Source organism: Heterocephalus glaber, unplaced genomic scaffold, assembly GCF_053883595.1.
Source record: "Heterocephalus glaber isolate CG9 unplaced genomic scaffold, H.glaber_assembly_v1.0 deba00000122, whole genome shotgun sequence".
Classification (NCBI taxonomy): domain Eukaryota; kingdom Metazoa; phylum Chordata; class Mammalia; order Rodentia; family Bathyergidae; genus Heterocephalus; species Heterocephalus glaber.
Window position 1 is genome coordinate 66,959,561 of NW_028258138.1, and position 22,478 is coordinate 66,982,038.

The 22,478-nt window shown below is 36.8% G+C and overlaps 1 protein-coding gene across 1 annotated transcript in view; it reads right to left on the reverse strand.

The window, feature by feature from the left end:
* Lsamp (limbic system associated membrane protein) overlaps positions 1 to 22,478 on the reverse strand; it is a 2,156,433-nt gene that overhangs the window by 1,144,876 nt on the left and 989,079 nt on the right. The gene's annotated exons all lie outside the window — the stretch shown is intronic.

The window sequence follows — 22,478 nt, forward strand, 5'->3', positions numbered from 1 at the left end:
GGGCACACATTCCAAACATGGCAGCTTCTCATGTGGTGTACAGAAGCAGAAACACCGTGGCTATGTTCATTGGAATGTCAGTTCTGGAACAGAAGGTCAGTCCTATGTATTGATAAGTTCTTCTTACTCAGAAGCCCAGGAATTCACTCTTGCCCCTTTTTTCTCTCAATGCCTCCCTCCTCTGCTCTAAAATTCTTCCATGTGAAAGCAGACTGTCCAAAGATCACATAGAACTCTAGCACAGAGTTCAAATATTTAGTTGGAACGAGAATCTGGAAGTGTAGATTATGTTTATTTTTTATTTAAATCATTTATGACTTCCAAATTAGGATGGCAAGATTTTAGATATAGTATTTTCTGCTTCCAGTCAAGTCAGTTAATACTGTAATTTACTGTGTTAATGGTACCATTTGTCCTTCCTGATCTCACTCGACATGCAAAGGCAGCAGTTTAAAAGGGGTTCCATAAACTCTGCTTCAACTAAGGGGGAGAAGGGCTATGATTATTAATAATGCACTTTGCAAAATAAATAATGCATTTTGCAGAATAAATAATGCACTTCACAAAATATAAATCAGCATGCTTAGATATTGACTCCAAAGTCATTTTGGCAACCTTGATGGCATTACCATTAATATGGGACTCTAAAGAGCATGACTAAAGTACTTAATGTTACATTTCATATCGCATTGTATATAATTGCAAAAGTGAATTTTCACATTACTGAAGTAATAGGTCGGAATATAATCCAGTCACTTGTCATTAGGGATACCTGCAACAATAGGATTACTAGTAAACTGCATATATTTTCAATCACAACAATTTCAGTAATGAAAATTTTCACATTCAAGCTACCAAAACCTAGATCATTATCTGTTCTTTGTAGTTTCTTTCTCTTGGAAAATCTGCCTCCATTTACCAGCCTAATCACAGAAATCACAAATTAAAAGATGTAAAGGGATGATATAAACTATCATCTCAAATGTTTCCTCTTGTAGACTTCCAAAAAGTAGTTTCAGGTCTTACAAATTCTTTATGGCAACAGTGATTAGAAGCCCAGTGGCTGCCAGAGTAATTGCTTCATAATCATATGTGCAATACTGACCTGGTTTATGCATACAATCTATATTCTAATAGCAGTCAACAGGTCACAGGTCACAAGTTAATAAAAATACCATTAACATCCCCCTGTGACTAAGTAAGAGAGATATTCATCTTACTAGGCCATGGTGAACCAATATAATTTCCTCGGCTGTTAGTATAATTAACTGTGCTGCCCTGCAGGGCTCCCGGGAGGACAGGGCTGGCACAGGATGACCTTCGGAGTGTGCTCTTGGTGAAACCGGGCTAAAGGGCACAGCATGTCCAGCTTTGGGTCAGCCGAGAGTCAGGTTCTCATGATGATACCTGCTTATGTAACCACACTGAACTCCAACCAGGTTTGTACAGTTTCCACTTTTCTGGATATAGGTACATAAAATCAGAGCAATGAGAACGAGCTGTGAAATTTACCATTTTTTCTGATATTCCCAACTTCCTTTTCCCCACCTTTCAGACCCAAAATTCTCATCCTTATTTTTCTATAAACACAATATCCCTATGTTTTCCAAGTTCTCCTACCTAATCAAAACTTACAACCCTGATATTAAACTTTGACAGTGCCTCATCACATTAAAACTTGAATTCTCTTACGTGTATCTTTTAACTTTAGAAAGATACAATTAGAGCATTTTTTTCTCAGTAAAAGGTTGAAGATGGGGGTTCAGAACCTGAGAAAAGCTGAGGAGTATTGTCACTCATCCCTGGGGTGATATGATGCTGCCTTCTGTCCTTTAGAGTAATTAGTTCTGTTTACATCTGGGGTTGTATGTGGGGAATCCTGTAATGTCACCGAGGAGACACCTGTTTCTTCCTCAATCACAGCTTTACTGTTTCCCTGTGAGAATCCTACTGGTCTCTCAGTTTTCTAATCAAAACTGTTAAAAATTCACTGAATAACATTATAAATGCATCTGCAGGTCTCATTTGGTTTTCCATATTTTGCCACCAGACTCAGATCTTTTTTAAAAGAAGGAAAAAGTAGATATAGATTGTATTTTTGCCCTCCAGCCTGAGGTGTAACCAGCAACCTAATTCTTGCAAAGTACTTTCTGGCAAAAAAACAAAAAAAAATAAAACCATCTTTGAATTCTTTGTGGTTTTCAATTTTATAAATTGAGTTGTCCCACTACCGCTACCATATTAAACTCTATCTCAGAGTGGAGTGACTTCATTTGGAGACAGGATGTTTAAAGAGGATATAAAGTTAAAATGAGAATGTTAGGATAAGGCCTAAGCCAATCAGATTTGTGTTCTCATAAGCAAAATTTGAATACACACAGAGATGTGCACACAGGGTGAAAGGTCATGTGCAAGCACCCAGAGAAGGCAGGGTAACCTGCAAGCCAAAGAGAGAAGCTTTGGAAGATTCGAACCTGGTCAGTCCTTGATCTCGGACTTCTAGAATTCACTGCTGTAGAAACTAAATTTCTGTTGTTTTATATTATCCCATCCATTCCATTTGTTATGTCAGTCCTAACAGACTAACATAACCCCATTCAAATCCTTCAACTACTTGTTTTCAGATGCTGATACCCGATGCTGTCGTTTGCTTATTTGAACAGTTGCATGGTATTGTACTGTAGGCGTGCACCACAACTGATTTATCCACTCGCGCTCTGATGGACATTTAGGTCAGTCAGAATTTTCTGCTAAGATGGGCAATGCCAAATGGAACATGATCGCCCTTTTTCTTTGTGCAGGCCTGAGAGTGTTTCTCTACCTGTACAACTATAGCTAGAGATAATTTTCTTTGTCTTAGAAGATGTGGGATACACATTAAAAACATCTTATTAAGTTGTCAATCGCTATCAAATGTGATTGTAACCAGGAACTCTCATGCCTGCAATATACATATATAAATATCTCCATTATATATATTTGATATATATATATATATATATTTCCATTCTTATCAACACTTGATATTGCTAGGCTTTTAAATTATCTCCCTCATCTATGGTGAGAAATGTTAGTTATCTCAATATTTTACTTTATGCTTCTCCAATCAAGGTTGAACATCTTTTCATGTTTATTAAACCTTCTAGTTTCCTAGTCCCAAGTTACTTAATCATGAAATTTATTCCTCTTCTAACTGATTTATTTGCCTCTTTCTTACTGATTCGTATCAACTACTTCTGTAGCCTGGCAGTTGCCGTTTTGTGGTTAAGCATAATTGCCAAAAGCTTTTCAAATAGTATGGCTTTATTTTAACTTGTGTATAACCTCTAATTTGAGGAGAGTAAAATGTATCAAAATTTTGCTTAAGGCTTGAAATTTGTGTGCTATGTTTCAAATATCTTTTCCTGTATAAAGGAAAAGTTTATCTTTTCTAAAAGTTTTAAATATTTCCTTTACGATTTTGCTTTTTGATAATTTGGAATTCACATTATTGTACAATAGGATGAAAATATCTAATTTTATTATTTTTGTGTAGCCAATTATTTTCACATCACTTATTAGAACCCCCTTCATTACTTTTCTAATTAAAAAATATCACCTCATATACTAACTTCCCATGTCCAGTTGAATGTGACTTAAAAATGTTAATCCAGTCTTATGTGTCTATCACTGAACCAATGCCACATTGTATTAACAACAATGGCTTTATGATAAGTCTTGACATTTGGAAGAAAAGACTATTTCCCAAAAATCCCATAGGATTCTTTTACAAAATTGTATGAGGTATTCTTGAACTTTTTTACTTTATTTTTTTCTAGCTTTATTGAGTTCTAATGGACAAAAATTGATATAAATTTAAAGTATACCATTTGATATTTGATGTCTGATTATACACTGTGAAAGGAATACCACAATTAGGATAATTAACATACCCATTACCTCACTGAACTATCATTGTGTGTGTGTGTTGTGTGATGATACACATAAGATCTATACCCTGAGAAATTTCATGTATATAATATAGTATTCATAACCATAGATGTCAGTCTGTATATTACCATGTATTTTCCTATGTTGGTGAAACCTTGTACCTCTTAATCAATATTTCATTTTCCCCACTTTTTAGGCCCTAGCACCCATCATATTACTCTGTGCTTTTACAAGTTTGACAAAGAGAGACAAGTACTATATGATCTCATTTGTATGTGAAATCTTAGAATAGGGACATTTACAGTTTTAAATGTAATTTAGTGTGTCAAATTTTTTAAAACCTTGTTGACATTTGATTAGAATTACTATATTGAATCTAGTTCACCATATCTGTATTTTTTCATTAATGAAGAGATACACTATTATTATATATTTATTTGTGCTTTCCTCATGCCTTTCGATAACTGTTTCAAAATATTTTTCACTTAGAGTTTAATACATCTTCAGTTTGACTTTTCTTATAGATAATGTATATTTTCTACAGTTACTATAGATTGTCTCAGAAAATAATTGCATTTTTGTTTGTGTTTATATATGAATATTGTTGTTATATATTGAGATTTCTACCTAGTAAACTTATCTAACTTGCTTTTATTTATTCTATTATTTTATACATGCAAATAACCAAAGATATTGTAGGGTTGTGGTCAATGAACTATGCAATCATTCCAATCATAGATTTCTTTTTTTTTTCTTGTCTTGCTGTTCTGCCAAGGACTTTCAAAATAATGCTGAATAGAAAGAACAAATAAATGCACTCTCGTTCACTTCCCAGTTTTAAAATGAAAGTATCTAAGGTTTCAGTCAGTCTTTTGGTCATAGGTTTTAGGTAAAGACTCTTCATTAATGTGTTGACACTTTTTCTATGACCTCTAAAGCATGCTAGAGACATAAGAGTTCTCAAGCAATAGTCAGTTCCCAACTTTTCCAGCCTGCTTTGGCTGCATAGGAGACCTTCTCTGTCTCAAGATGAAATGACAACCTCAATTTCCTACTTGAGGTGAAGCACATTTACACTCTTCTACAAAAGAAATGTTAACTTCCTCTGTATCAGCCTGCTTCAGACTGGACCTGAGGCCCAGAATAGCTTCAATCTATTTTGCTCTCTATTGTTTTCCATGCAGAAACATCGATCTAATTATTAAATGCAGCTATGTTATTTATCTCATGTCACATTTGCCTAACATTCCTGTTTGGGGAATAAATGGGTACATTATTGCACAAAATTATCTAACTTTGGAGTTGCTTCTATCCTACCCACCACTTTTAAGGCATCTGCCTTAGAAAATGTGAACCAAAATAAGTTCCTCCTTTAAATTGTGGGTGTCAGGAATTTCGGAGCAGTGATAGGTAAAGCTGATGAATATATCTGTATATGAGAATATCACACACACACACACACACACACACACGTTACACATATTTGACAACTTGGATCATATAAAATGTATTACAGAATTTACTTGATTGTAACAGTGACAGTTATTATATATACTCAAAAGAAGCCATCATATATTATGTTCAGTATAGTGAACATAATAGTATAGTGAAGAGGAAACTGTCTACAGGAAAGCTGGGCCAGAAGTAAACACTGGGTTTTCAGTATGATTTTATGCTCTTATATTTTAGCTCTGAGGATTTAAATACTAATCTCTAGTAAATGAGTAAATACTGAAGACTTGGGCCTGGTTTACTGAATCAGTTGTTAAATGGTGATAGAGACTAAAGCACAGGGACTCAGATTGAAAGTAAGAACCATATTTTCTGTCAACTATATTAATAAACTGTGTGGAGAAATGGAGCAACTTAGAAATATAGATACCTCACTATTTATTTAGTCTTGAATCTTTGAATTTGGGGATGTGGGGTTTTGCTTATGTTACCTCATCAGTATAAGGAAAAGGAAAATTGGACTAGAAGCTACAAATCACTGGTTAATTTGACGGTATTCCTCTATAATGTCATGCAGTGAAACAGAGCTTCTTACAGTATTTCTTATAGTAATTTCATAATTTTACCACTTTAACATTAGATAAATAGGTTTTCTATCAAATTTCTCTCAAATTTCAAAGTATTATCTTACATTCTTAGACATTACTCTCACAAATCTCCCCTTTGAATACAACCCAATCTGTACCACCACAAAACTCTTTATAAAATAACAGTTGTTCCACTGTAAAGAAAGGAATGGAAGTTCAAGAGCTTTTCTCTGAATGGATCTGTTCCAGCACAGAGGTGTTTTAGAGTCAATATTTTGCAGCAAAGTAGTATACTAAAGTACTTTTGAAGCATCAGGGAGTTGCAAGCCAGCAAAATGCCTACAGTGTAAAACTACATCCATTCCATTTGAGCCACACTGTTTAATTCCTAAAGCCTGCTATTTGGATAAGGTAAGAACACTAAGGAAATGGCTGAAAAACTGTAATAGGTTAAAAAGTATTTGTATATGTGTTGGGCATGGGCAGTTTTATTTAGAAATGTGTCCATTTTCAGTAGTTTCCTGGGTTGGTCAGTAATCATGTGCTACAAAAGTATATATATATATATTTTTTTTCATAGAGTAATATATTTTTTAAAATACCTAAAGTAGCATGTTTTAGACAGCATAAGGACCCTTGCAGAGCAATTCCCAGGGAACTCTTTAGGCCCAAAGCACTCACTACCCTGGTGTCTGCAGTCTTGGCTGATGATGCTTCATGGCTGGGTTCCTCTTCAGTAGTTGCCATTAGGACAAACAAAGTGATCCTTCCAAGTTTCTATTTCTTTCGTAATGGCAACTCACTTCTGATAATTGGTGAATGTGAGACTACAAAGGCCTGGTCTCCTTGTTAGGTAGGACAAAAGCACCCCTAGCTCCAGAGCACCTCCTGTTGACTGAAGTCTCTGCTGTATCCTATTGCCCTTTGCCCTTCACCTTCTGCCTGGCTCTGAGTCTCAAGCTCACACCTATCTTGTTTCCAAGGGCCCTCCCAAAAGCCTCCATATGTAATTTTCTGTGTCAGAGTCTCTTTCTCGGGAAACCTGACCTAAGGCTATTAATAAAAGATATGAGTCTAGGGAAAACTTTAAAACAAGAATATGGAGTTGATTATTTACTGGTTTGTTGGCAATAATTCCCCCTTACATAGTGGTAGGTGGAGCACTGATAACCACCAGTTACAGGGCTGGCTGCAATACAATTACTAAAAGTTCTATCAATGCAAATCCAACTACATAGGTTCTTATAAAGTTTAGGGAAATCATAACTATCATGACTTTGAAATCAGATAACTATTGCTGAGGACTCTCGATGCCTGGAAAAAGGCTAAAGATATTATGTCACCAACATAAAGCAAAGTATGAGCACCAGAGATTTCTTGGTCCTTTGTAAACTCTCTTCTCCTATAGCTACAGGACATAAAAAACTGAGGATCAGGCCCAAGGTTTAATTGTAAGAGTATCAGAGCTTATACAGAAAGTTGACTTTCAGATGCCAGAAAAAGTACTACCAAGATCAACAGTGGGATTCTGGAACCAAGAGTGGCAACTTCAGGTTGATACAATAAAAAATATTGAATTTTCAACTCCCCTAAGCACTCTATGTACCTAGAAGATTTATACTTTTAATGCAATAAAAGCTAGTTCTTGGACTTTGGATGTGGTTCAGTGGTACAGTGCTGGGCTGGTGTGGTCAAGGCCTTGAGCTCAAGTGCTAACAACAAAAAAGTGCTTACCTATTCATCTGTTGTTTGAAGATAAGACAGAGGCTGCCATATTTCATATTGTAAGACAAAAACCTCCACTATTTATCTTTCCACATAGCAAACATACAACTAGGATTGGGTTTCCATATAACCTCTCCAAGAAAATATAGAGCTAATAAAGGAAATAAAGGTATGATACTCTCATGGGTTTAAGTCCTAGCTACCATGCTGGCAGAGCTAAGTTTGTATCTGGTGAGACAGCATATTCAGAACAAGATCCTGAGGGTACTGATAAAGAAGAATAAAAGACAAAGTCATAGATGAAAGACAAAGATAAGAGAAATTCTATTAATATGATACAAAATCAACACTCTAGCAAAAATACTGGAATTTAATGTTTCTAGGATAACTCTGGATGGTTACGATAACTCTGCGATGGTCCATAAAAGTAAAGTATAAACACTAGTTCCTTTATGGCTAATGGTAGACAGGCTCAGAAAATACAGACACTAGAGTGGATACAGTATCAAGAGTCAGAAAGCTCACCTGATAACTATATTCTATGGAAAGATCTAAAATATTTTCTTTACCCAAGAATTTGCTGATAAGAAAAGTAAAAGAATTAATAACAGTACTGAACATTCTGTGTATGTCGGGCTGATGGCAGGTCATGGCATTAATGAATTGGACTTTCTGATAGCAAAAATTGATGGTTAGACCTCAAAATAATAGTAGAAGTAATTAACCATTACAATATAGTATGTACAGTTATTGTAAAATTGTTAATAGAGCACAATGTCCCCAGGCACAAGATAGAGGAGAGGCTAGCAAAGTTTTCCTTGAACTATATAAAACTTTCCCACTCTAAAATAAAAGTAAAAATCAAGGATGTATGATCAGGACTAGTGTCAAATAGAAAGTCACTATCCAAGGCCCAAATTTCAGACTGAAGTGAATTCTTAGAGTGGTTCCCAAAGACAGAGGGACACACAGTTTCACCATCAAAATGGATCCTGCATCCATCTTACCCATGGCCTGCAGCCGTTTACGCTTGAGTAATCTGCTCTGACCCATTTACTGAGTGACTAGGGAAATGGAAAAACCTAGACATTTCAAAGACTCTTGGAAAAAGGATTGAGTTGACACTATTAGCCATTGAACATAAGCTTCCTAATAGCCCTCAGGATAGAATGGGGGCATATGTGGTCCACATATCAAATAGAGTCCTGGCTGACATAAGCTCACCCTGAGCCCACTGTAGATAGTTGAAAAGGACATATTTTACTTGGTAGAAACTTGGCAATATATCTACATACATTCCTTGATCTGAAGTAAGTGTTCTTGAAGTGGAGAAAGCTATATAGAACTTTCTGGAAGTGTTGCTATACCAGCCAAAATTGAATCAAACCCAAAACTGCATCATGGGAATAATAACAGAATTAAGAATAGCCTTGAAGTATGAATAGGTGCTGATTCCCATCATATTCCCATTTTTTCACCAGTTTTGCTGCCTCAAATACAATAAGGATTCTAAATTTTGACAGTAAAGCACCAAAACAACCACATGGCATCTTCACCTGCAGAGCATAATGTATAAAATATAGAACATAATATCATAATTTCAGGCACATGATATGCTGCCATTGATTGGAAAAAGGTGTTCTTTTCTATTCATATTAGGAAGGAAAATCACAAGTGTTTGACAATTATGTAGCCCCCCAAAAACGAGCAAACAAGTGAGAGAATTATAGTTTTGCCAGAAGGCTAGTAAAATCTTCCACCTTCTGTTACTTCAAAGGGACAAATCATTGAGTCATTCCACAGAGGACATTCATCCACTATCTTGTTTTGAGAAACTTATTCAAATTGGGCTCGATAATGAAAATTGCCAGAGGTTTTGATAAGACACAGGAACAACATAGATTTGTTGGGTGTTCCATACCAGTAGAGGTCCAGTCATCTTGAGAATGCCAGGACATCCCTTCCAAAGAAAAAATATACATGATGGCATCTTGGACCTCTCCCCACTAAGAAAGGTGGATGTGACAGCTCAACTTCCTTGGTTTCAAGCAGCAAATTTTTTCAGTTGCCCCATTTACTGAATGAGGCAAGGCTGCTAACTATGAGAAGAGCCTAGACAGGCAAGGGCTCTGTAGAAAATCTTGGCTTCATTGCTTGCAAACCTGCACTTGAACCATATGTAACATTATGCTCAATGCTATTAGAAGTATTACTTGTGAGAAAAGACACTTAGGAAGTTATGGGCCCAATACAAAAAGCATACTATAGACACTAAGAGTTCTAGAGCAAGATAATGCTATCAGCAAAGAACTGAATACCACTGGACAAATTACTTTTGATTCATGGTAGAAGTGGAGTGCCTGTGGATAGGTTTTCAAGTGACCATTAGGCCAGAGCTGCCCATCATGAGTTGAGTTCTGCCAGAACCACCAAGTAATCCTAAATAAATTGGCCCCACAGTAACTCATCCAAAGTTGGACATGAGCGATATAGTATCAGCATGAACATGACCAGTGAATACAAATAAGCTATATGAACAGGTAATCTAGAAGCATGTCATCTATTGTGCTCTGTCAGCATTTCTTCCTCAGTTTACACATACGGGTAAGTGTGATATGGTTGTTAAGGACAGGAAGTCTTGCATGACCAACTGGCAGAAGAGGACAAAGTCCAAGCTGGTTCATGAATGTGACATCTCAGTAGGCATGTGCAAGCTGAGGCTGAATTGCTGTTCCTTGAAGTCCCATCAGGGGTCAATCTAAAAGACAAGGGTAAGACAAAATTCTCTGACTGGACAAAGATTTGACTAGGACGTTGACTATGTATCTGATTTGATGAAAAAGTTGTCCTGAGATGAAAATATAATGGAACTCAAAGGAAGTAGTAAATGCCTTAGCTTTCTGGTCAAGGCCTGGCAAGGATAATGATTGAGAGATACAGGCAAAGAATGTTTAGAGAAGTACATGGGTAGAATACTGGAAGTTCATAAAGTATTAAGAACCTTGAGTCACATAGTCACATTTCCTAAGGAGCAGCTACCAAGCAAGAGGCATTAATAAAGGGATTAAGTAGAGTGATTGAGGGATTAAACCAATGATTGAAATTAAGCAAGTAGGAGATTAGGCCATGAGTTGATATTAGCGCTCTCTCTCATCAGCTTTCCAGTCACTGGGACACAATACACAACACCTACAACTTAAAAGAGGTTCAAAGGATTTTAAATGGCTCATGGCTGAGGGAATTCAGCCCAAGGTTGGCTGGCTCCAAGGCAGAAATATCATGATGGATGTGTGTGGCAGAGCAAGCTGGTCAGTTTATGGTAGCCAGGAAGCACAGCATGGGAACCATGGGTAGGGAATATACCCAAGCTCACACTTCCATGGTCCACCAGACACACCCAGCATGTTTTACTAATCTCATAGGCATTTCTTTATCCAAAGAAGCTGACAAATCAGGATTAACATCAGTCATCCCAAGAGCTAACACAATGTGTACACAAATGGACTACAGGATGTGAGGTTATACATGAGCCCAGCACCACAGGACCCAGCTCCTCAAGTCTGATCTTGTTATTGCTGCTTTCAAATGTCCACACTAGCAGCCATGGAGTCCAGGGTTGGGCTGCTGAAATGGCACCATCTCTCTCAGAGCATATGAAGTCACTGAGAGAAGATGGCCACATTGGGTCCCTACTGCCTCTTCCATAAGACAGGACAAACCTGAGTTGACACGCAAATTACCTGTGGAATGGTCTGAAGTCTTTGTTGCTGCTACATCCCTGGTCAGCTTCTTCCTTTGCTCGATCCTACTTTCTCAGCCCTCATAAGTGTTGTTCTGAGAATGCGCCCTAACAAATATCCTAAAGGAAAAGTTTGGTTTTATAGTCTGCTTCCAAGACAATCCAGCCTAAGACAATGGGAAAGTCTGGGACTTATCTTCAGAAGAAAAAACTGAATTACTATAATGGTTAATTCCCCACATCTGAAAATTCAGTAAAATTGTATTGCTTTTTATGTAAGAACTTCCTTTTTGAGCCAGGCATGGCGGCACACATCTGTGAATTCCAGCATGGTAGGAGGATGAGGCAGGAGGGTCATAAGTTTTCACCCAGCCTAGCCAATTTAGTGGCTTAGCAAACACTATCTCAAAAAAAAATTTATAAGGAGATAGCTCATTATGAAGGCCCTGCGTCTGATGCCCGGTAACACACATGGTAAAACACACACACACACACACACACACACACACACACACACACACAAATTTTCTTTCTTTTTTGTTTGTATTTAGTTTATTGGTACATTTAGGTGTACTTTATGATCACATTCATCATTGATAATTTGTACCTGTACATGATATATCTTGATTCTTATTATTTCCCATTCCCCTGCCTTCCCTTTAACCCCTCCAATCCCCATATCATAAGCTTTGTTTCTGTTTTGTCCATCTTACTTTCAATTTTTTTCTTTCTTGTCTTTCTTTTCCCCTGCATCTCTTCCTTACTTCCCCATCCTCTTTGAACGTTTTCTTCCTATTTCACAATATCTATCATTTTGATCCTCATTTATACCTTTAGTTTCTCACACCAGAAAAATTATTTGGTATTTACACATGTGTGTCCTATTTATTTTACTTATGAGTATGACCTCAAGGTCCATCCATTTAACTATAAATGTCTCCTTTATCTTTCTTTATGCCTGAGTAATATTCCATTCTATTTCTTTTAAAAACACATCTTCTTAATCCATTCACCAGTTGATGGGCTTTTGGGCTGTTTCCAAATTTAGCTATTACAAACTATACTGCTATAAGCATGAATGTGCATATGTCACTGTGGTATGATGCTTTTAATTATTTTGGGAATATAACCAGCAGGGGAATGGCAGGGTAAAATAGGACCTCTAATCCTAGTTTTTTGAGGAGTCTCTACACTGATTTCCACAGTGGTTGCACCAGTCTACACTGTGAAGAAGGGTTTTTTTCTCCCCTCAGCCTTGCCAGCACAAATTTTCTTTTTTTTTTGTTAAATTCTTTTATTGGTGCATTTTAGGTATACAGCACAATTACATTTCTCATTGGGAACCTGTACCTTTACATGATGCATCTTGGTTCTTATTTTTTTCCCCTTCCCCTGCCCTCCCTTCACCCCCTCCACCTTTCCCTATTTGCAAAGACTTTATTTCCATTTTTTCCATTTCTCAGCATTTTTCCTTTCCCTTCTTTCCTTTCCCCTGCCTCTCCCACTACCCCTACCTCTTTGGACCTTTTCTTCCTATTTTACATTATCGATTATTCATTCTAATCATTGGTACATTTTAGGTATACAATATAATGACATCCATCATTGGAAATTTGCAACTTTACATAATCTCTCTTGGTTCTTATTTTTCACCCTTGCCAAGCCCACCCTTCAATCCCTCCATCAATCACTATTTACAAAGATTTTGTTCCTATTTTTCCATTTTCTCATATTAATTCCATACCCTTCTTTCCTTTCCCCTACACCTCCCACTTCCTTCCCCTTTGCCCCTTTTCTTCCTATTTCACATTACCTATTATACATTTTAGTCCTTATTTACACTTTCAGTTTCTCACACCAGAGAAACTATTCAGTATTCATACATGTGTGTCCTATTTATTTCACTTAAAAGAGTATTGCCTCAGTGTGCATCCACTTAGCTATAAATGTCTCTAATTTCTCATTTTTTATGGCTGAGCAGTACACCATTTTATAAAATAACCCCACATTTTCTTTATCCAGTCTCCAGTTGATGAGAATTTGGGCTGTTTCCAAGTTTTAGCTATCACAAACTGTGATGTTATGAACATGGGTGCACATATATCACTGTCGTATGATTCTTTTAATTCTTTGGGGAAGGTCCTCAGCAGTGGAATAGCGGGGTCAAATGGGACTTCCAGTTCTAGTTCTTTGAGGTATCTCCATACTGATTTCCACAGAGGTTGCACCAGTCTACACTCCCACCAGCAGTGGAGTACGGTTCCTCTTTCCCCTAACCCCCGCCAGCATTGGTTATTGGTTGATTTTATGATAGCAGCCATACTTTCTGGAGTGAGGTGGAATCTCACCATTGTTTTCATTTGCATCTCTCGAATGACCAGTGATGTTGAACATTTTTTCATGTATTTATTTGCTATTTCTACTTCCTTGTCTGAGAAATGTCTGTTCATTTTAGATGTCCATTTTTGGATTGGGTCTTTAAATTTGGGAGGTCTGATCTTTTTAAGTTCTTTATAGATTCAAGATAGTAGACCTTTGTCTGAGGAAAAGCAGGTGAAGATTTTTTCCCACATTGTGGGTTGTCTCTTCACACTGCTGGCGGTTTCTCTTGCTTTGCAGAAGTTTTTTAATAAGAAGAGATCCCACTTTTGATTGTTTGTGCTGGTTCATGGGCAACTGAGGTTTTGTTCATAAAATCTTTTCCTACACCAATGAATTCAAGAGTTCTACTTAACCTCTGTTCCACATGGTTCAGAGTTTCTATTTTAATATTTAGATCTTTAATCCATTTTGATTTCAGTTTAGTGCATGGTGAGGGATATAGGTCTAGTTATAATCTTTTGCAAGTTGAAACCCAATTTTTCCAGCACCATTTATTAAAGAGGCTATCTTTCCTCCAGGGAGGATGTTTGGTTCCTTTGTCGAAGAGGAGATGGATGAGTGCATCTGGCGTTGTTTCTGCATCTTCTAATATGTTCCACTGGACCTCAGGTCTGTTTCTTTGCCAGTACCATGCTGTTTTTATCACAGTAGCTTTGTAGTATAGTTTCAAGTTGGGGTTGGTGATACCCCCTGCCATGTCTCTGTTACCTAGAATTGCTTTTGCTATTCTGGGTCTCTTCTTGTTTCAAATGAATTTTTGGATTGTTTTCTCAAGGTCCACGAAGTATGCTGCTGGGATCTCAATTGGAATTGCATTAAATCTATATAGCAATTTTGAAAGTATGACCATTTTCACTATATTAATCCTTCCTATCCAGGAGCAGGGGATGTCTGTCCATTTTCTTATATTTTCTTCAATCTCTCTTTTCACAGTGCCATAGTTTTCAGAGAAGAGGTCTTTGATTTCTTTTGTTCGGTTGATTCCTAAGTATTTCAGGTTTTTGGATGCTATTGTGAAAGGAATTGTTTGCCCTATTTCTCTCTCAGTCAATCTGTCATTCACGTAGAGGAAAGCTACCGATTTTTGAGTGTTGACCTTGTAAACAGCTACTTGACTAATTTGGTTATTAAGTCTAGAAGACTTTTGGTGGAGTTCTTTGGGTCTTCTGTATAGAGTATCATGTCATCTGCAAATAATGACAATTTGACTTCTTCATTTCCTATCTTGATTCCTTTTATTTCTTTCTCTTATCTAATTGCTGTGGCTAATGTTTCCAAAACTGTATTGAAGAAGAGTGGTAAGAGTGGACATCCTTGTCTTGTTCCTGATTTTAGTGTGAAGGATTTCAATATTTGACCATTTAGTATGATATTGGCTGTTGGTTTTTCACAGATGGCTTTTATTAGTTTGAGGTAGAGACCATCTATTCCAATTTTTTGTAGGGTTTTTATCATAAATCCATGTTGGATTTTGTCAAATGCTTTTTCTGTGTCTATGGAGATAATCATATGGTTTTTGTCCTTGACTCTATTGATATAGTGTATTACATTGATTGATTTGCGTATGTTGAATCATCCTTGCATCCCTGGGATGAATCTCACTTGATCAGAGTGTATGATCTTCTTGATGATCTTCTGCATTCTATTTGCCAGTAAGTTATTAAGGATTTTTGCATCTATGTTCATTAGTGAGATTGGCCTATAGCTCTCTTTTTCAGGTGGGTCTTTCTCTGCTTTGGGGATCAAGGTGATGCTTGCTTCCAGGAATGTATTTGGGAGTATTGCTTCCCTTTCCATTTCATTGAAGAGTTTAAACAGTAGTGGCAGTAGTTCCTCTCTAAATGTCTTGTAGAATTCAGCAGTGAAGCCATAAGGGTCCAGGCTTTTTTTAGTTGTTAAGTTTTTAATTACGTTTTCAATTTCATTGGTTGATACTAGGTTGTTTAGAATTTTTAGGTCTTCTTCATTCAACTATGGTAATTCATATGTATCTAGGAATCTGTCCATTTCTTCTGTGTTGTCCATCTTATTGGTGTATAGGTTCTTGAAGTAGGTATTGATGATCCTCTGGATTTCTGCTGGGTCTGTCCTAATTTCACCCTTTTCTTTCCTAATTGCATGGATTTGGGCCTTTTCTTTCCTTTTTCTGATAAGGTTGGCTAAGGGTTTGTCAATTTTGTTGATTCTTTCAAAGAACCAACTCTTGGTTTCATTGATTTTTTTCTATCGTTCTCTTAGTCTCCATTGCATTGATTTCTCCTCTGATCTTTATCATTTCCTCCCTTGTATGAGCTTTGGGTTTGTCCTTCTCTTCTTTTTCTAGAAGCTGGAGGTGCAGCATCAGGTTGTTTAATTGGGCTCATTCTGTTTTCCTAATATGCATATTCACTGCTATGAATTTCCCTTATAAGACTGCTTTCATAGTGTCCCATAGATTCCGATATGTTGTATTGTCATTGTCATTTAATTGAAGGAACTGTCTGATTTCTTCTTTAATTTCCTCTGTGACCCATTGGTTATTCAGAAGTGTGTTGTTCAATTTCCATGTGTTTATGAAATTTTTCAAGATTCTTTTGCTATGGGTCTGCAATTTCATCACACTATGGTCTGATAATATACAGGGGATAACTTCAATTCCTTTACACTTACTTAAACATGTTCTATGTGTGAGTATGTGGTCTATTTTAGAGAATGACCCATGTGCAGCTGAGAAGAATGTGTATTCTGATTTTGTGGGTGGAAGACTCTGTAAACATCTGTTAAGTTCATTTGTTCAAGAGTTCAATTGAGTTCTAGTATTTCATTACTTATTTTTTGTCTAGTTGATCTAACTATTCATGACAGTGGGATGTTGAGGTCCCCCACTACAATTGTATTAGTGCATATATGACTTTTCATGTCTGTTAGTATTTGTTTTATATAGTTGGGTGCACCAGTGTTTGGTGCATAGATATTTATGATTGTCATCTCTTCCTCTTGGATTGTTCTATTTACAAAGATGTAGTGTCCTTCTTTGTCTCTCTTAATCAGTGTTAGTTTGAAATCTACATGATCTGACAAGAGGATAGCTCCTCCTGCTTTTTTGGTGTTCCTGTCGCATGGAGTATTGTTTTCCACCCTTTAACTTTCAGTCTGTGAGTTTCCTTTTGAATTAAGTATGTTTCTTGTATGCAGCATATTGTTGGATTTTGCTTCTTGACCCATTCTGCCAGTCTATTTCTTTTGATTGGTGAATTGAGACCATTAACGTTGATGGTTATAACTGAAACGTATCGACTTATCATTGCCATGACTTTTTTTTTTGTTGGGTTCTCCCCCTTTACATTTAATTTCTTGTCATGCCAGATGGGCTCATTCTGCTTTGCTTCCTGGGGTTGTGATCCTCAATGTCTGTTCCTAGGATATTGTGTAAAATTCTTTGGAGTGCTGGTTTGGTATTCATGAAGTTCCTAAGGTGCTCTTTGTCATGAAAGTATCTTATTTCTCCATCCATTTTGAAAGATAGTTTTGCAGGGTCCATCAATCTGGGTTGGAGGCTGTTTTCTTTTAGGGCTTGGAATATGTCACTCCAAGCTCTTCTTGCCTTGATGGTTTGTGTTGAGAAGTCTGCTGTGATTCTGATGGGCTTTCCTTTGTATGTGATTTGTTTCTTTTCTCCAACTGCTTATAGAACTTTGTTCTTTATTGAGTTTGTGGAATCTTAACAATTATATGCCTATGTGTAGAATTTTTTTGATCAAGGCTCATTGGAGTCCTATATGCCTCACTTATCTGTATGTCAAGTTCTTTTCCCCTGCTTGGGAAGTTTTCTACCATCACTTCTGTGAACAGTTTTTTTTATGTCATCTGCACTCTCTCCTGTTTCTTCATTGACTCCAATCAGTCTTATGTTATTCTTCTTTGCATTGTCTAGCAGCTGCTGGATTGATTTCTCATGTCCCCTTATAATTTTGAAACAATTTTTCTTTTCCTGGTCATTAATTGCAATCTTATCTTCTATATCTGAAATTCTGTCCTCATATTGGCTCATTGTGCTGTTTAGAATTTCAATGGAGATTTTTATCTCCTGGAAATCTATTTGCATCTGTTTTATGGATTCTATTTGTTTCCTATGTTGGGATTCCATCATGTTCCTCAGCTCCTCTCTAGATTTATTAATCACGTCTTGCACTAGGAGCACAATTTCTCCTGTTAGCTGAGAAATTATTTCTGATTTCACTTTTTCCAGATCCCCTTTTGTTGCCTGTTCAGTATCAGAGTGTTCCATCTCATTTCTCTTTGGGGTTGCTATAGGTGATCTGGAAGTCTGGTTTTGAGACTTATTTAAGTGTTTTCTCATTTTGACTGGGGGGCTGGGGGGGCGTTGCTGTTGATGTCACTGTCGCTTACCTCCTCTGAGCTGGGAGAGGTGGGCCAAGGGCCGGGAGTGGTCGTAGGGATGGTGGCCTGAAAGCCCCTTCCTCTGGACCAGGAGCAGTGGGACAGCAGCTCAGAAGCCCCTACCTCTGAGCCGGGAGCAGCGGGGCAGATGGCAGCCCAAAAGCCCTTTCCTCTGGGCTGGGAGCGGCAGGAGTGATGGTGGCCCAGCAGCCCCTTCCTCTGGACCAGGAGCAGTGGGACGGTGGCTCAGAAGCCCCTACCTCTGGGCAGGAATTCTTTAAATGCTGAGAACTTGATTAGCTCCAGTACAGTGGTCTGGTGTTCCGGTGTCCTCTGCGTCTTTGTAGTGTGGAACCAGGTGGCTGTACAGAGAGGAGGCCAAAGGAGCGGGGGGGTGTAGTGGATTGCTGCCAGGGTGCAGGCTGATTTGGTGTTTTCAGCGTGACTGGTGACCTCGGGACCTCATCCACAGGCCTGCCTGTCTGCAGCGGGCTGATTCGGTGTTTTCTGCATGACTGGTGACCTCGGGACTGCGTCCGCAGACCAGCCTGTCTGCAGCGGGCTAATTCAGTGTTTTCTGTGTGACTCCAGAAATTTTCTTTTAGCATAGGAGTTATCACCAATAATTTGAAGAAATTATTTTATTTCCTTTCTATTGAATTCCTTATTTTTACCCTGCCATGGCCCAGTAAGTCATAGAATTAGGTCTTACAATGGATGCTACAAATATATACAATCTGCAGGAGGACTTCAAGCAAGTACTGCTCCCTCTTTTTGTACATTATGAATGAGAAGTTCAGAGACATGAGTTGCCTCACATGAGCAGCCTGGCTAGGAGAAATCAGAAAATAGATCTAGCAAAACTTTGTATGGTATTTACTTATATTAATATGCTACACTTCTAAGTCTTTGAAATCTATTAAAGTCTACATAAAATAAATCATTGCAAGGGGGAAATTTCATCTATTTCTCAAGAGCTATTTGCTAAAATATTGTATATATTCTTTAGAACATGATTCTATAAATAATGCTTCTATTTCTATATGGGAGAGAAGAGTTATGGGTTGGCTAAGTTTTGTTAGAGAGAAAAATGAGAGGATTTGTCTTTGAGCACCCAAAATTACTCGGTATTAAAAACGGAAGAATACATCTGATCACAAATTTCCATGAAAAACAAAGAATTTTTGAAGAGTCTAGGAGATCTCTTACTTGGATTTCAAAAGAAAGAATTTCTTATGATAGTACATGGTAATAAACATAACCTTTGCCATTATGTTATTATTCTAAGATCAACACAAATCCCTGGAGTTACAGTTTATGTTCATTGCTATATTCCATATTTTGAGCAGCAATGAGAAATAACCTAAGGTACTACCAGTATATTCTTTGAACTATAGTTAAGAAATGGTAATTTTGTGTGACTTATTTATAACTACATTATCCACCAACTATAAGTCATACATCTTTATATTCCAAAGAAGTAACTAGATTAAAGAAATGCAATATACACAGCTGATAAATAACACAGCTGGAATCTACTTTCAGAGTCCATCACATTCTGGTTTTTCATAAGTTGAAAAAACTATGTAATACATAAAAGTGGGCAAGGTAGGCAATCAGTTAGCACCAAAAACAGTAGAGAAAGAGCAGAAAATAAGAAAAGACAGATAGAAAAGAAAATGACTTGAGAAGAGTCATGCCAGAGTTAATTTTGTTTAATGATAAAAACAAGGAAACTCAATTTTAAAAGAAAGCATGGGCTGGGGTATAGTTGAGTGGTAGAGGATTTCCCTAGTACACATGAGATGCTGGCTTTAATCCTCAGTATCACAACAAATAAAACAAAACAAAACAAAACAAAACAAAACAACAATGAAAAGCACAGCAATAGTATCTCAAAGGCAATGTCTTTCTCTGAATGAGAGCAATTGTTTCAAGTATTTGGTGAATTGTGAAAATAATGAAGCGGGGCGTGAGTGCTCTTTATGCTGAACGAGATGGTCTGGTAGTAACAGACAGAAATGGCTTTGGAGTCTGAGGAATCAGGTTAGGGCCCTGGATCTCTTCCTGCCACTTGGCTGGTATGAAAGAACTCAATTTATTCTCCAGGCTTGAACATTTTATTTGAAAAATAAAATCTTGGGGAAGATTGCTTGCACCCATTCTAGTCCTACAATTTTATGACAAATCTTATTTTCCAAGCTTATTTCTTCAGGACATATAAATTATTTAGTAATTTTATAGATACTTATCCAGAAGAGTATTAACAGCTCTTTTCATTTTCTTGGAATTTTATGCTTTCACAAGTTGCCACATCCCTTTCAAACCTCACAAGGAGTATTGTGAGATTAATAATTGCATCTCTCCTTTATAAATGAAAGTGCATGCTCTCTAAGAAGTTTTGCTACTTTCCCCTACAGAGGACTGAGGGGCAGCCAGGACTCAAGGCTGGGGCTCACTCTAAGACTGCTCTACCTCCCAAGCTGTCCATCATCACAAGTGAAGGGCTTCTTGGAAAGCAAGCTTCACCGTCTCTAGGAAGTATTCACTATCACCAATTTATTTCAAAATGTTGGCTCTCAGCACTGGAGAATTTGAAGAGATGAGAATGCTCAAAACTCAAATCTACTCAATTGCACATGTAGATATTCCATCTGGGCAAATTTCTTCCTTCATACAGTTTCTTATTTTCATTAATTTTTAAAATATAGCATTGATTCTTTAGAAAGTATAAATATCACTATTAAAAATCATTAAAAAAGCATTTTAATCATTGAAAGATTAAAATGTTGTTTTTAGTTCTTAACCCCTCTTACCATGAAAAAAGAGGTTCTATTATTCAAAAAGGTTAGAGAATGTTTACTTCAATTAATTGATGCTAACTTTAATTAGAGGTAAAGTTAATCTGGTTTTCTTTATTACAGGACAATTCACAGCCTTTAATACATTACATATACTGTGAATTTCCTAAGGGAGGAGAACATATTCAATAATTCTAAGACTTCTTTAAAAATTAACTAATTAAAAAGAAAAATATGTCATCAAACTTTTGTTCTGTTGAACACAGTTTGGGACTTTTGCCCTACATGATAGAAAATGCCTTAGATATTATTTAAATGAACTTCTGCTTACTATACATAAGTAAAAAGAAACCCAGAGAGGACAAGTAACCTGCGCAGTGTAACACAGTTAGTGGTGCAGCTCATGACCGGAATGAAGACTTCCTACTCCCTGCAGGAGAGTTATTTTCATTTCCCAGGCTCCTTTTTGTAACACAGGCACAGTCTATTATCTGTGACTCAAATGATGGATAATAAATTTCCTTTCTGAATCTAAGGTATTTATTTACTGGGGTATGTTACACGTGATCTTAGCCAAAAGGCTGAGAAGCGATTTTTCTGGGGTATGTTTACCATAAGTTCAATAAAATTTGCAACACTATTGGTTTTCTGATTCATCAAGGCAACTGAATTTTATAAAACATGAGACCAAACTTTTTACAAGTATTTGAATCTTTCTAAAACTAGAAGAAATGATTTAATGGAAAAAGGAAAGAAATCATATTAATTCAGTGGGTAGAGTTGGCATATGTTGTCACCTAATTCTCAAGATAAATAAAACATTTGCAGTCTTTCTAAAAGGGTATAAAAACAAGGCTCAGAATGTTAATTAAGATGTTCTAGGTCATGTGGCCAATTAGAGAAATCAAGATTTCAGTAGAGCTCTGTCTGGACAATTATTTAATTTTTTAAGCCTCTGTTTTCACTTTTATGAGATGGAGAAATCATCCAACTACATAAATGGAATAAAATTAACACATTACATGTGAAATATATATGCACATACAAATTACTATTATTATTCTCAGTGAAGAACAAGTACATTTTAATATTTTTCTTAATTTGTATCTGCCAGTAACATACACTGGAAGACAAATATTCCCATCAGAGAAAATAAAGTAAGAAAGTTCTTGGATTTTCCCTTTGTTGCTTTTATTCTAACAATTTCATGCTACTTTTAAAGTTTCTATAGGCCTTGATCTTATTTGTTGAGTATGTATAAATGAGGAATGTATTAATGAGGAATTTAAGATTTATAGAATTCAAAATTGCTCTGGGAAATGAAAACATAATTTCATTTATTAATGGTCATTAATGGACTGCAATGAAGGCAGCAACTTCTAGGCAACAGTGAGCAGAGGATAAACTAGCAATTAGTCTATTATTGTTAACTGTTCGGTCCTCTACTTCTCAACTGTATAATAGAAAAGATGGATGCAAACT